The 13,446-nt window shown below is 44.0% G+C and overlaps 1 protein-coding gene across 4 annotated transcripts in view; it reads right to left on the bottom strand.

The window, feature by feature from the left end:
* The window catches only part of SMIM14 (small integral membrane protein 14), a 30,635-nt gene extending 20,657 nt beyond the window's left edge, over positions 1–9,978 (bottom strand). Inside the window, exons 1-2 of one of the 4 annotated variants that reach the window (XM_081924663.1) lie at positions 9,885–9,978; positions 636–715 (exon numbers count right to left, since the gene is read on the bottom strand). The gene's annotated coding sequence lies outside the window, so the exon portion shown is untranslated. Of the gene's footprint in view, positions 1–635; positions 716–7,213; positions 7,374–9,884 lie in introns of those variants that run through there. The other 3 variants (XM_081924664.1, XM_081924662.1, XM_081924665.1) reach the window with 3 other exon arrangements.
* Between the last annotated feature and the right edge of the window lie 3,468 nt (positions 9,979–13,446).

Genomic DNA, 13,446 nt, shown 5'->3' with positions numbered 1-13,446 from the left:
CCTGCGTTGCAAAAAGCACGAGTAAATCATATGACCTTCACAACCCTCAGAAACATTATAAAAGGACAAGAACACTACTTTCTGGCTGTACCTATTTAATGGGTACAGTTCCTGTATTAATTGGTCTCTAGTACTGCAACTCAGATCTTTTACTGGAACCTACCTGCTAGTTGCACCTGTTTGACTGGTGTAACACTATACAGGAACAACAGCAAAGTTCAAATTGGGAAGAGGGGGGCAGGAGATGTGAAGCAACGTGGCACCCCTTCTATGATGCAGCAATTAAAATGTACAGGTTTACAAAACCAAAATGTCAAAATTGTGCTTTCTGGGTTGCACGAAAATGTACAAATTTAAAAGAGCCTTTTGTAAAATCACCCATTTCAAAGGTTAATTTTGTGTTAAATACCAATATTAGCAATGGGTGTGATTCAATTCATGTCACTGGCTCACTACTGTACTCTTGCATTGAGTTTACTTACAGAAAAATTGTTTACTTAATCTTTATTATATTTTTAGCTGCCATATGTTAATGCCCAGGTGACATATGGTAAAAATAGTTAGAAGCAATCCAATGTCATCAGTACAAGTATTAATAAGTAAAATGGACTTCAATTTGTGCAATGGAACTTTACCTTCCTTTTCTCTACACTGCAGACCTCTGCACACCTCCAAAATCTGCTATAGCCCCCAATCCTCAGGCGCAGGTTTTGAGCTGAAAGGAAAAAGAAGGTGAAGTCCCACTGCAGAAGTCTGTTCTATTTCCACCGAGTCTGCATTGGATACAACCCTATATCTGTTTTATTTACTAATTGGTAAATACAGTATTAAGGGATGCGGGTGGCTCTGTGGGTTAAACCAGAGAGCCTAGGACTTGCCGATCAGAAGGTCGGCGGTTCGAATCCCCGCGACGGGTGAGCTCCCATTGTTGTGTCCCTGTTCCTGCCAACCTAGCAGTTCAAAAGCACGTCAAACTGCAAGTAGATAAATAGGTACTTCTCCAGCGGGAAGGTAAATGGCGTTTCTGTGCGCTGCTCTGGTTCGCCAGAAGCGGCTTAGTCATGCTGGCCACATGACCTGGAAGCTGTACGCTGGCTCCGTCGGCCAATAAAGCAAGATGAGCGCCGCAACCCCAGAGTCAACCACAACTGGACCAAATGGTCAGGGGTCCCTTTACCTTTAAATACAGTATAATTGACTAAAAATACTAGCCTAGCAATTGTTAAGCTATGGGGTTCTTTAAAAAATATTCCGTAAGTAAATACTTCTTTGCACAGTGAAGTTTGTCATTTTTATGGGCCAATTCACAAAAACCTGTCAGACGAGTTGGTGGCATTTTGAGAAATGCCCAGTTCCACGTCTCACTATGACAATTTGCTCATTTTGAGTGGCTGCTGAAGCGTGCACAAATCTAAAGCTCCCACCACATTACCAGTAAATCAATTAAATTTCAAATGCAAATGGACAATAACCAAGGCAAGCCCGGTATCCTATATATTTACTAGCTTGCACTGTGCAATCATAAATAGATTCCTAAATGCCATGTAAAAATGTGTGTGCACCAGGAAAGGCTCACACCCTTTGAGACATTTTCAGACTACATTTTAGCTGCTACTATCAAGCTGCCTCTTCTACCTTTATGAGGCAAATTTGAATACTTATAGCCAAAAAGATCATCTTGGTGTTCCATGTTTCACAGGGAAAAGTAAAAAGTGAAAGGTTGGATCCAGATTAAGTCAGCTGAATTTGGGTTCCATTGAAATCAACTGGAAAAATTATTCATGACCAAGTAAAACTAAATTAGAGCACTGATGGGTTGGATCCAGATTAAGAGCTTTCTAGGACTTGCATCAACTATTCTTCCATGTCTTGTGGGAGTACAGTGGTACCTTGGGTTACATACGCTTCAGGTTACATACGCTTCAGGTTACAGACTCCGCTAACGCAGAAATAGTACCTCGGGTTAAGAACTTTGCTTCAGGATGAGAACAGAAATCGTGCGGCGGCGGCACGGCAGCAGTGGGAGGCCCCATTAGCTAAAGTGGTGCTTCAGGTTAAGAACGGTTTCAGGTTAAGAACGGACCTCCAGAACAAATTAAGTACGCAACCAGAGGTACCACTGTACTATAAGAATTATGAGACCCTAATCCAGAGGTGGGAGACCTCTGGCCTCACCTACCTATCAAAATGACCTGCCAGAACTGGGGGGGGGGGGAGATAAGGCGCTCTGGCCCGCCAGCTACAAGAGGTTCCTCACCCCTGCATTAACAAGTGATGTAATATGGGAGGGACCAAGTGAGAACCAACCTTCCAGATAGCTGTAGGAGGGGCACATTTGACAGCCCAGTGCAACTATCCATAAACATGGATTTCCCAGGCCCAGCAGAAAACATTTTGCTTCTAGGGACAGAGCAACAACGCCTCCCCCTCACCACAACAGTACCCAAGGCTGGTCTTCACACAAGGAGGCAGAAAATGGCTCCCCACTTTCATGACAGTAAAAACACAATTTAATGATGCACAAAATCGGTTGATTAATAATAATAAATAATAATAATAAATTTTATTTATACCCTGCCCTCCCTGGCCAGAGCCTGGCTCAGGGCGGCTAACACCAATAAAATTTCAGTAAAAACATAGCAAGAAAAAAGAAAAAGAAAAAAAACCAATTTAAAATGCAGGTTAAAATGCAATTTAAAAGGCAGCCTCATTTTAAAAGTCAAAACTGCAAGGGGAGGGAAACATAAGGGTCAGACGGAGTCCAAACCAAAGGCCAGGCAGAACAGCTCTGTCTTGCCTGCCCTGCGGAAAGATGTCAAGTCCCACAGGGCCCTAGTCTCTTGTGACAGAGCGTTCCACCAAGTCGGGGCCAGTACTGAAAAGGCCCTGGCCCTAGTTGAGACAAACCTAACCACCTTGTGACTTGGGACCTCCAAAATGTTGTCATTTGTGGACCTTAAGGTCCTCTGCGGGGCATACCAGGAGAGGCAGCCCCTTACGTATGTGGGTCCTAGGCCGCATAGAGCTTTAAAGGTCAAAACATCTTACTCTTTCCAATGGTAGGGCGAGCCCTACTACTGCAAACCCCACTTTGGGACATCCATTGTCCAAGTTTGCTTCAGAGTGCCATTGGTACAACTGATTTGAAGTGCATAGCCCACAGCCCACGTCTCAACTCCTTATGTTAGTCAGAACTCTTACTACTTTGATGGGCCTGAATCCCAACTTGTTTTGGAGCAATTAAGAAGTGTTTGGCTTTGATATACCGCTTTATCATTACCCGAAAGAGTCTCACAGCTAACATCTTCCTTTCCCTTCCTCCCCCACAACAAACACTCTGTGAGTGAGTGGGGCTGAGAGACTTCAGAGAATTGTGACTAGCCCAAGGTCACCCAGCAGCTGCATGTGGAGGAGCGGAGACACGAACCCGGTTCCACAGATTACAAGACTACCGCTCTTAACCACTACACCACATTGGCTGTATTACATTCAGCCCAATCTTCAGAAAATATTTTAACATCAAATCATTTTTCGAAGTGTAGCGATACAATCATCTTCCCTGGTAGACTGCAATGTACAGAATTAACAGGCCAGTTCTAAATATGTGCAGGGTTATCATGGAAGTGCTTAAGATGGGACGTATCAGCAACGCAATGTACCAAAACACAATGTTCTGCCAGGACTGAAAACATAATTACACTAGTGCCGGCAAAAAGGCAGATTTGATGGGTGCTGTCCTGGTAAATAAGAAGCACTTGTTTTCCCCCAGACAACAATCATTTATCAAGGAGACCAAGGATGTTCTCTGAATTCTGAGAAGTTCCGCTTGTAAGTGTGTGTGTGTGTATGTGTTCTGATCTAATGTGTAATCTCCTACATGTCAAAATATTTTAATGCTCCTAAAAATGACAGACTGTCAATCCTATACATTTTGTGCTCAGAAGTAAGTTTCATTTAGGTCAGTGGGACTTAATTCTCAAGCAAGTGTGTATAGGATTGCGGGCTAAATCTAAGACACACCATCTACCGTATTTTTTGCTCTATAGGACTCACTTTTTCCCTCCTAAAAAGTAAGGGGAAATGTGTGTGCGTCTTATGGAGAGAATGCAGGCTGCGCAGCTATTCCAGAAGCCAGAACAGCAAGAGGGATCACTGCTTTCACTGCGCAGCGATCCCTCTTGCTGTTCTGGCTTCTGAGATTCAGAATTTTTTTTGTTTTGTTTTCCTCCTCCCAAAACTAGGTGCGTCTTGTAGTCTGGTGCGTCTTATAGAGCGAAAAATACGGTAATCAAGTTTACTTTTACTTTACCACTTTTAACTCAGTGGCTATGTGAAGCACACAAAGAGGCATCGTGCACAGAAAGGGGCTGTGAGATCCTTCTGCTAGTCCTACCCTTGAGGTCATGAGGCTCCTCAGCCCTACCCCAGATTTTCTATACATGAAGGAGGCAGAGATGTTCAGAGATGTTCCAAATATTTTCATACTTCCTACCTTCATGGAACACTTTTCATATGGGCTAGTTTTCAGAGAATACCCTGACTGCCACAAAACTCCTGGGCATTTCAGAGGATTCTGCAGCATGGTCTAGGGACCACAGTCCTATCAGTTGGGTACCAGGCCACTCTTCCCCAAACTGGTGCCCTTCGGCTCTCATCAGCTCCAGCCAACTGTCACAGATGATTGGATTTGTAACCCAAAAACAACTGGTGGGCACCAGCTTTGGAAGGCTAGCCTAGGCCCACTTGGATCTCACTCTTACTCCATATAAATTGAGACTCTTCCCTAAAATACACCCCAAAACATTGCAGGGGGCGTTTGAAAGTAGAAGGCAAACTTTCATTTGGGCAGTTTGTCTGCCACTACTGGTCTTCTTATTATGAAACCTCTTTGAAAACCACAAACACAGAACGTCACTGGTAGCCGCCACAAGTCACTAATGCAAAATACTAAAGCACTGACACCCTCTGCTGCTTTTTGCCTCTAAATATATATACGAAAGTAGGAAACGAGAAATTTTCGGTAAGAAAGAACATTTAACCTTAATTAAAAACAGTATGTTGTGGTTAAGAAAATGCAAATGCAGACAAGTGCATACTGAGCAGTATTACATAACATTTATATTTTTAATACCTTGCAAAATAAAAGTATGCCAAAATATATTTATGTCATGGTTGCAAATCTTAACATAGGCTGCTAAAACTCCACTAGGGTCAGCTCAGGACTGAAGTCCTAATGGGTTTTTTTATTCTAAACACTACAGATAGAGCAAAACACTTTGGGCTCTATTTTTTAATGAAAGTAAAGATAATGTGAAGTAGGTAACTCCTTACACTCATAACTCAGATTATGGATTCCTGGCTGGTTATATATCACAAGTTCATCTACAACAGAGATGGAGATTTGTGGTCCTCCAGATGTTGATGAAGTACCAGTCCTATCAGCCCCAACCAGCACAGTCAGGGACAGTGCAAGTTGCGGTCAGGAAACATCTGAAAGGCCACAGCTCCCCCAGCCCAGATCTGCAAGTATGATGCAATGGATATTTCACAAGGAATAACGTCCACTTCCACTGGAAGCAAGATCCTATAGTTATTGCACTAGCACTTTATCAATGGTAAAATGATTTTACATTCACAACACCTGTACCAAATAAAGCCATTAAGGTGACTTAACTGTGTAGCTGAATTACAACTGCAAGCACAAGGCACAACAGTATTAATAATCTTAAAAAAGATAGGCATGAACACATCACCTTGCATCAGATGACAAGTGTCCCTTGCATGCTTCCACCCACCACTGGTGGTGTAGTGAAGAGGCATTTCCCGCCTGTCCTCCCTTTTGCTGTGGCCAACGCAACCGGCAGTTCTGTGGATACAGTGGTGCCTCCCCAAAGTCTTGCTGTTAAGGGGTGAAGATTGCTCCCAAATTCATTACCAGTTGGGAGTCAATAATGCTGATGGGATTTTTTTTTTTACCCTTTTTAGTGGATCTGGTTTGCATTTAAGAATACATAAAGGTAAAGGTACCCCTGCCCGTACGGGCCAGTCTTGACAGACTGAAGTCCTAACTTTTTTTTTTTAAAAAAAAAGAATTAAAAGCATCCATGTTCAGTATTGGTTGGCATTACAGCGTCATTGCTAGCCTTCTCCCAAGGTTCTCTCTTGAGAATGTAATAGCTTCTAGGGCATCTGTTGTCTGTTCCAGGGATCCCTATTCCATTGTGAACAGGAAATGTTTCTTTATAAAGATTAAGGAGGAAGCTGATGTTTTAGCTCAAAGTCAACACAGTGTGACCTGGCTTATTAAACAGCAGGAGAAAGAGAGGAATAATATAAAATTGATCCAGTTAATGTGCTTCTCAGTCCTATACTTGTTTACTCAGAAGCAAGTCCTATTGAGCTTAATGAAGTTTACTCCCACAAAAGTGCCCATGCTAACCTGGAAGTCAGTCACTTAACACCACGTAGTAGCTTGTGTAAACATGCGTAGGGTTTAGCTTACCAGGGTTTGAGGACACCGCCTTTACTAAATTTTAACTGTTTTATTTGTTAAACAAATTTATAGACTGCTTCACGCCATAAAAGGATGGTGGGTGTTCGCAACCTAAACTTCTGCAGGCACTTGGAAATTAAACTTGCCTTGTTTTCAGCATCATGCATCTCCTAAGAAATATGAAAACGTTTATTCAGGAACAAGACCAAATCTGTATAAATCAGGTGTGCAGTTCTGCTCGGTTGCAAGACCAAAAACAAAAGCTTCGCCAGCCCCAGCGAGCAAACGGCTCTCCTCCTTTATCACAGCTGGCCTCTCACCAAAGCAAAGTCGGTGGGGCTCCTTTGGCACAGGGAAGATCAGCAACAGGCTTTTTACAGGGAGAGATCCGGTTTTAAATGACCCCCCCTCCCGCCAGGAAATCAGTGCAGGGGTTGCATATTTTGCGGGTTTAAAATACTTGCAAAGATCCAGAATAAGCAAAAGGCAGCAGTAGGGAACAAGGGGCAGTCTTTCCCCATAAACTTTTTTTTGTTTTGCCTCCCATCCCCAAAGCAGAAGAGAGAACCGGGGTGGGAAACTTTTCCTTTTCCTTGCCTCCTTTCGCCTTCTTCCTCCATTAAAAGAAGGACAAGCCTGGGAGGGAGAAGTAGGGAAAAAAGAAAAGAAAAACAACCAGCTTGAGGCTGGAATGCGGAGAGGCAGCCACAAACAACTCACCGGGTTTGCTCGGATCTGGAGAGCAAGAGGCGCAGCCCCAAGACGCCAGCCAGCGCAGCTGCGGAGCGACTCTGCCTTTCGCCTGGTGTTTTGATTCCGTCGACCACGTCAGTCTAGCAGGCAGCGCTGCAAGACCCGGATCTGCCGGCTCGCAGGCAAGGGGAGGGCTTCTTCTGCACCCTCCCCTTGTCTCCCATGGGGATCGCGGTGGGCGGCGCGCAAAAGCGCACGGGCCGCGCCCCTCGGCTGCCGCCCCAGAGGAAAGCGCTTGTCGCCGAATAGTGCGGCGGAAAACTAAGGCTGCAGATGCACGTTAACCCTCCATTGACTTGTAGAGTCCGAAGGGACCCCCGGGGGGGGGTAATCTAGTTCAACCCCCCCGCCATGCAGGAAACTCTTTGCCCGACGAGCTCGAACCACAACCCTGAGATTAAGCGGCTCTCTCTCTATATATATACATATTTGGCTTTTCAAATTAAAGTTTTGCAATCACATATCCAACATACAACATAAAAACAAGATTCCAAAGAATCTCCTGGACTTCCTTAGTCCCCTTTGTGGGTCCTATTGTTAGTCATTTCCTCCTGCAACTTTTATAATCCGATCTTTTGCATCTCCATTATATCCAAAATTCACCATTAAACTACAAGTGTTAATCCAATCCTACTAACGATTTTAACTGTTTACTGTGGTTTTTAAGATAAACAATAAAATTTCCCCATTCTTTATTAAGGTTTTGGTCTTCCTGACTTCTGATTGTTGCAGTCTTTTTTGCTAGAGATGGAAAGAAGATAAAGTCCTGACCAGAGAAGAATGGCAGATTAAGTGGATGGGATTATGCTGAAATGGCAAAAAAGGCACAATAGCCAATTTTTAAAGTGGCATGTAAGTCCCTTAGAATGAATATGACTTTACAAATGAGAAAAGAACTTTGAATGAATAACTTGATATTGATAAGATAGTAATGTTTTCTGCTAGGTCATAAATGGATTTAGGTTAGCACTCCATTTTCTGGTAATTTACAGATTGGATTATGATAACACAGTCTACATGGGTCTGTTCTTGAAGACCATGCAGAAGCTCAACTGGTCCAAAAACACAGCATGCAGATTCCCCGCTGGGGTTCCTTTTAGAACCACAGAGCCTAGGACTTGCGGATCAGAGGTTGGCGGTTCAAATCCCCGCGACGGAGTGAGCTCCTGTTGTTCGGTCCCTGCTCCTGCCAACCTAGCAGTTCGAAAGCACGTCAAAGTGCAAGTAGATAAATAGGTACCGCTCCAGCGGGAAGGTAAATGGCGTTTCTGTGCGCTGCTCTGGTTCGCCAGAAGCGGCTTAGTCATGCTGGCCACATGACCTGGAAGCTGTACGCCGGCTCCGTCGGCCAATAAAGCGAGATGAGTGCCGCAACCCCAGAGTCGGCCACGACTGGACCTAATGGTCAGGGGTCCCTTTACCTTTTAACCCACTGTCTAAAATAGGGGCATGGTTGCCGGTTCATTTCCAGGCTCAATTCAATGTGCTCTTGTTTGTGTTTATAGCCCTAAATAGCTAAAGTCCCAAATATATGAAACACTGCCTCCTTTCCTACTGTCTTGAACGTTAAGATCAGTAGAGGGGCCCTCTTGGTAGTTCTATCACCCTTGGAAGTTTGGGGGTGCTGGCGACCCTTAACTATGGAATTCCCAGCAGAATGGAAGTTGTAATCCAGCAACATCTCTAACTCTTCTCTGAATTTAGTATTTTGCCAAGTTAAAACGTATTATTGTTTGTTGGCACAGCTAATGGGAAGAGCATGGAGGCCTTCTGTTATTGACCAGGGGACCAAAGGACACTAGGGTGCTGTATCCCCTGCCCTCCCAGAAAGAAGACAATGGCAAGGTGAAGACCAGCTTAGTCCCATCCATTGGCCAGAGAAGGGGCGCCTGCTTCCCTTCCTGCTGCAAGAAAGTATGGGAGGAAAACCTAGTTAATGTGACCGGAAGTCTACATCATGGCATTATAATTTAAAAATTATTGTTTAATGGACAAATGGACAGAGGGGAGCCATTAAGAAAATTGACATCATGGGAGAGGGCATAGAAATGCTCAATATAAGATATATACAATGGTACCTTGGTTTTCAAATGTAATCCGTTCTGACTTCTAAAATGTTCGAAAATCAAGGCGCAGAGGCGGTCTGCAATTTCAATGGAGAAAATTTTAAAAAACGCAGTGTAAGCCATTCATCTTCCCATGCATGTTCAAAAACAGAAGCAAGGGTTTTTGGCATTCGAAAACTGAGGTACCACTGTATTTCAAAAAACTGGTGCTGCCCAGTTGTGAAATTCCCTTCCCATACAAATTCACCTGGTGCCATCATTGCTATTATCTTTTAGGTATCTGGCAAAGTCACCCTGGTTTCCCATGCATTATTTTATTCCTGCTGCAACTGATGCTTTTTAAAAAAGCACTTAAAAAAAGCTACTATTTGTTTAGCTGGAGAGAGAAAATGCATAATATCAAAAATTACCAAATCTAGGATTGATCATTGGCATTGTAAATTCAAAGCCTGAAACCTGCTGAGGCTTGGAAATTGTCATCTGGTTAATACCCTGGCTTTAATATTTAATACAGTTAAATAACACTTTCAATTTGCTCTAGGAAAAAAAATCTGAAGAGGGGGAAGTCTTACTGTGACTATTCCTTACTGAAGTTGCTTAGTCAATGGCAGATTTGATTTGACATATTCCATCCTGCAGAAGGCACTGTAACACCAACTTTTCAACCTGTGTACAGAGAAAGAGGTAACATTTATAAAGCAAGCTACACATATCAAGGGATAAGGAAGGAGGCAGGAAAATTGAGTGGTGCTATTGTCTGAAATGTGAGGTCACACTAATGTGCTTATTTCTGCAAATTTAATCAGAATTCTGTAACTAGGTAGCTAAAGCAGTTCATACTAACATGTTTCATTGTAAGCAGATCCACAAATTACGACATATTTTGAATATTGTATCTAAGTGATTAGTCTAAGAATGTGCATGTTTTCCATTTATTTCTCACCAGTAACTCAATTTTAACAGGATCACTCTTTTTAAAACTGAGTAATCGTAGGTCAAAAACTCTTTAACCCTCTCTTCTCCAGTATTAGTTGCAAGCAGGGTAGAAAGGGGAAGCAATGTGAGCGAACTAAACAAGATATTTAAAGGGTCTAACAGCCTATATTGCTCACACTTCCCTGTGCTGCATGATTCTGTTATTTTAATACTCTGCTGCGAGCTCTCTCTTGCTGGAGAGTATGATTAGCCCCATGCTTTGGATCTAGGGATCCAGCCAGTTCTTTTATTAATAATCCCACACGGGTAATCTTCTACTGTATATCTATTATTATTTTCCTTCCCACAGGTAAAACCATGATTCTGTAGCTTTTAAGAGTCTTAAGATGGAACATGGGAGGTGGTAGCATACATTCAAATAAGGATCTGAATATGGTGTACAGTTTTCAGGTTGCATCAATGCCTTTTACCGCTTTTATTCAGGCACTTTCCCTGGAGCCTGCCTTTTGCCATATGGCCTCATATCTGACTTATGCTGCAGTCCTAAAAGCACTATCAATGGAGTAAGCACCATGGTGTTATTTATTTTTCAGTAAACATGCAATAGTATTGCATTTGTATTGCTCCATCTCTCCTCTCTACTGTCCCCATGTCCAGGTTACTTTCTGTTGTAATATACAGTTACTGCCTCACACTTGTGTGCATGAAATGGTTAGCCTGAGCCCTGAGCTCAAGTTGCCGGAGTGGGTGTATATTAGCAGGCTCTCAGCAGCTCCTGCTCCTTCTCCTTCTCAGTCTTTTCTTTTTGTGCAAGCAAAGGAGCCATGTGGCCTGACTCCCAACTCAGCAAATGGTACAAGTGAACTGAACCTCTCCCAAAGGGAGATTTTAAAGCCTGCATCTTTGCTAACCCAAAAACTGCATTATCCTTTTTGTAAGGAAACCAAGTACTTTTGTTTTTTTTAAGACAATTAGGTATTAAGTGATTAATAAATCAAATAGATAAGTAATAATAACAGACTGGAACTCCTCAGAAGACCATCCAGCTGTAGCCACTGCTCTGAAGGACAAAATATTTATCTCTTTAGCATCCCATGCCCAATGGCCCCAATATTATTATAATTAATACGTGTATTACAGAAGGTCCCAGAGTGGGCTACAACAATTTGAAAGTCAGATTAAAACTTGTTTGTACAGTCACAAGAATAGGGTGGACTCTGAAAGTGGACATCTCAGGAGTCAAAAGGCATGGTAAAGAGGGGCATCTTCAGGATTCTCCAAAAGTTGTATAGTGAAGAAGCCAGACACACCTCTATGGGGAGGGAATTTCACAACTTAGGGGCTGCTGCAGAGAAAGGCATATTCTGGGCTGCCTCTACCACAAACTCGTGAAAGAAATTGCTACTGCCTCAGTGCCCCTTCTGCTGATCTGGGAGGGTGTGTGGGGAAGGAGGCATTATTTCATTTCTAATTTTTGACGTGCTACAAGAGCTGTGTACATGGAACACGCTTCATGCTGAATGCTATTGACATTCTGGGGAGTGGAAATGCTTACAAAATGCTGTGCTGCCTCCGCAATGTGGCAGCTCAACTCAGTGTCCTACTGCACTCACATCCTGGTGCCCCATTTTGGAAAGCGTCCCCTGAGCAATTCTGCCATCTCCTGTACACTTCAGACCTCTCCGTGTGGGGTTTCCAAAACGGAGCCCTTCCCCATCAATCTGCGGCGACCTAAAGGCCAGAAAAGTTGCCCAAGGAGAACTGTACGACTTTGAGAAACCATCTTCCATGTCTTGGGAAGGCATTGATGTTTCCAGATATGCTGTAAGCCACCAAAAACAGCTGGGGAAACCCAGTCAGATGGGTTTATTACAAATAATAAAATGATAATGATTATAAATTAAAACGGAAGGTGGGCAATGTGTTATGTACAATCCACCCGCCACACAGGCTGGTGCGTGCAAAGGCTGCATTTGTGTGAAGGAGCAGGTAGGCGTGCAATACCTCATACGATGGGTGTGATTTCATCACAAGGGCCTTAGCTCTACCCTGAAACAACAATGGGGTATCAGCTTTGCCCAAGGCATGATGGATGGAAAGAAAGACAAAACATCTTACAAGGACAGGAAGAAACACCACAAACAGAATAATTGCCACACACAGGAAGAACAAGGATAAAGTTTGAGTTCCTCCCTTGTAGCTTTATAAATCATTTAAGGTGTCAACATGAATAGAAGTTATTAATAATGCAGTTGTTGTATAAGGTATTATTATTATTATGACCGGAACGTAATGGAAATTAATAAGATTTTGGAACGCAGAAATAAAGCAAATAATCCAGCCATCAATTCTAGCACCTTCTCTAAATTATATAATTCAGCATTTGAACGATTGGTATTAATAATTGTATTATAAATTGGTATTGTTATAATGGGGCTCTTAATTGGATTGTAACTGAAAAGTAATAAAATTATCATTAAAAAAGCTCTGCCCTACTCCCTCACCCTTCCTGCTATTATTATTATTTTATTTGTACCCTGCCCATCTGGCTAGTTTTCCCCAGCTGCTCTGGGCAGCTTACAGCACGTGTATCTAAAAACATCCTAAGAAATCGATGCCTTCCCAAGACGGGGAAGTTGTGTAGCTCTCCCGTCTCAGCCTCTGAAGGGAGGGCCGTCGCGCAAGGAAAAGGCGCCACCACCGAGAAGGCCGCGCCTCCGCTCCAGACGCTCCACATTCACGCGTACGGACCTACGTACCCCCCCCCCCACAGAAAAGGCGGTTCTGCCTCATAGTCAGTGACGGCCAAGGGCGGAGGTCGCCGACGACCCCTCCTGAGGCGAAGGCCTCCCCTCTCCCTGAGGGGCGAAACCACCGTCTGACAGGAGAACCTCTCCTCCACTTTTTCTCCTCTCATTTTGCCTCCCCTTCTCCACACTTTTCGCGGGGGCCTGAAGCAGCGGCTCTTTCCCCCCCCCCCGCCCTTTCCTATTCCCCTCCCCTCTCCATTTTCCTTTCTCTGACGGAGAGGAAGGGGCAGGCGGCCGGGCGGCGGCGGCGGCCAACGCGCATGCTCGGCGCCGGCGCCATTTTGGAAGGGCCGGGAGATTAACCCGCGGGAGCAGCGGTGGCGGCGGCGGGTGGAGGAGCTCGGCCCGGCTCGGCGGCAGCGGCGGCCTGGGGTTGGGCGGGTCGTCG

This window comes from Podarcis melisellensis (assembly GCF_964234715.1).
Source record: "Podarcis melisellensis genome assembly, chromosome: 9".
Lineage (NCBI taxonomy): Eukaryota > Metazoa > Chordata > Lepidosauria > Squamata > Lacertidae > Podarcis > Podarcis melisellensis.
This window is presented reverse-complemented; position numbering and strand designations above follow the sequence as displayed.